Source organism: Danio rerio, chromosome 4 (assembly GCF_052040795.2).
Source record: "Danio rerio strain M-AB ecotype USA chromosome 4, GRCz13ab, whole genome shotgun sequence".
In the NCBI taxonomy this organism is placed as follows: Eukaryota; Metazoa; Chordata; class Actinopteri; order Cypriniformes; family Danionidae; genus Danio; species Danio rerio.
This window is the reverse complement of record NC_141024.2, coordinates 92,661-95,000: the sequence shown is the minus strand read 5'-3', so window position 1 is coordinate 95,000 and position 2,340 is coordinate 92,661.

Sequence of the window (2,340 nt, the reverse complement as noted above, 5' to 3'; positions counted from 1 at the left end):
CACACACTGCTCTGACTGACTGACCGCAGGAGTGTGAAGGCATGGAGCATCTGAGCTGAACATGTCCTCACATTCACCTGGCCATGAAAACACACTGAAACATTCGTGTTCTGTCTCCACGACCACAGTGGACAATTCTCAATGATCTAAACTAGGCAGATGATGTGCAGGCTGATACTGATTTATTTGACTGCAGATGATTTAAACTGCGGGTTTTGTCTGAGCACATAGATATATACACTAGATATCGCATAGGGTCTCTGAGCATGCGTCAATAGCGCCGCCACATTGGTACAGTGCTTCCAGGACAAATGTCATTCAGCCGCACTAGTCAAGACAGTGTTATTACGTGAAAATGCGGGACTTTAGCGCTGTCTACGAGTGTAGTAACGAGCAAACAAAGAAAACAAAGCACAAAGGCAGAACATTTCATAGGTAATATTAATTTTTTTTCTGTTTTTGTATGTCCTGAACTTTTGTGCTAATCAGGTCATGTTATTGATGATAACAGTCTCTTACTGCAGTCACCATACGGCAAAGCAGCTCCAACTCACACTAAACACTCGGCTTATGCTAGTTTTGTTGAATAAAATCATCAAACAATGCGAAAGAAATATGACAACGAGATGCTGCGCTGCCAGAAACTTGTGTTATTGTCGGCTAGTGAACGAGTCGCTCATAACGGAGATTCATTCACAAGCGAATCGCTCTCTCCGTCAGTATGAGCAGTGAAAGCAGGAGAGGAGCTGTGTTTCAGGACATGATTAGATCAGATTTAACAGGGAGGGTGAATAGTACATTTCTGTACACACAAACACAAGCTTTTAGTCAGGAATGCCCGTGCGGTCACTGATCCATCAATGTAGAAAAGTGATGTCAAACTATCATTTTCATAATTTAAAAAAAAATTACACACTAACATCCAGGAAAACTCCCGATCACAGATATATGTGTATATGTGTATGTCTCTGGCTCTGGATGGCCACAGTCCTCCACTGTACCTTGGTCCCGCATTCATTTCAAAGGAGCGCTACCCTGTACCAACATGGCGGCTCTATTGACGCATTCCTTCCAATAGACAACAACAGGGTCGGCGACATCTATTGTATATATCAATGGTCTGAGCAGAGGAGAACTGCACAGTGTGAAGCTGTAATCATCGATATGCCACTGCAGGATTGATCCTGGTGCTGTTATCAGTGAGTGTAAACGAGTCGCCTCTAATAACATCAGTACCGAACAGCCCTACGCTGAAGCGAAGAGCTCAGACTGAGCAAGAGGCGACACTCAATAGGGTATACGCCGAGCTAGTGTGTTTCCCGCACTGATGAAGTTCCGGTGAGCTGTTATTGTGAGTTTTTCCGTGTTATTCGGTTCCTTTTACAGCATCAATCGTGTAACGTCATCTAAACACAATCAGTCAAACAGACTTTGGCGTTCATTTAGTTGCTCAAGCGTAAAACCCGACAAAACGCCGTTTACTCGCACACACCCGTCAGGATCAGCCGCTCCACTGAATACACTGGGGTAAAATAACTGCTCGTATTATAGAGTCATGGCGGGGCAGTGTAATGTAATGCAGTGCTTCTGTACAGTCTGAGATCGGAGATCACTCAGCCAGTGGAGATCGCTGATTTATTAAGAAAACTGATCCTAAACGTGCCGATTTTGCATTGGCATTCAGTTCACTGGAAGAGCTTAACCCAGGCTACTGGCAAATTAAAAGTCCTGTTAACATACTCCAGCATATACCCTACAGAACATCCCATTACAACAGCAGCGGCCAGCAACAGCCCCAGACTCGCCATGTTGGAGTGAAAGCGGTCGGCTGACCATTAATTATTGGCGTCGCGATGGCGAGCAGCTGCTTTGTTTTTTTATTTATTCATTTAAAAAGCGCATTAAAGCTGAGATACAACCTGAAAGACGACAATACAACACTTCCTATCACAATCATCAGCACTTTTAATTCTTTATTTTACAGACTTATATTATGCTGTTGATCTGTTGGAGTTTTCAATCCAAAATGGCCGCCTGCGCCCTCTAGTGGCTGTTTCCCAAATCGCACTACAGTGTCGCCTCTTGGCTACACTGCAGACTTGGACCCAGGCAGTTTTACGGCCCTGTTGTTTCTAATGCGTCCAGTTGGGGGGATGAAAGATACATGGCCAAATAATACATTGAAGTCAACGCTCGAAGATTATTAAATATCCAGTTCATAAATATATATTTTAATTAGATTACGCTAGAAATTAACGCTAAGTTAATGTATCAGAAAGTAAGTTATAAACTCACTAGATAATAATTTCAGATTGCAAAAGCCCAATTGCAAATTAATTT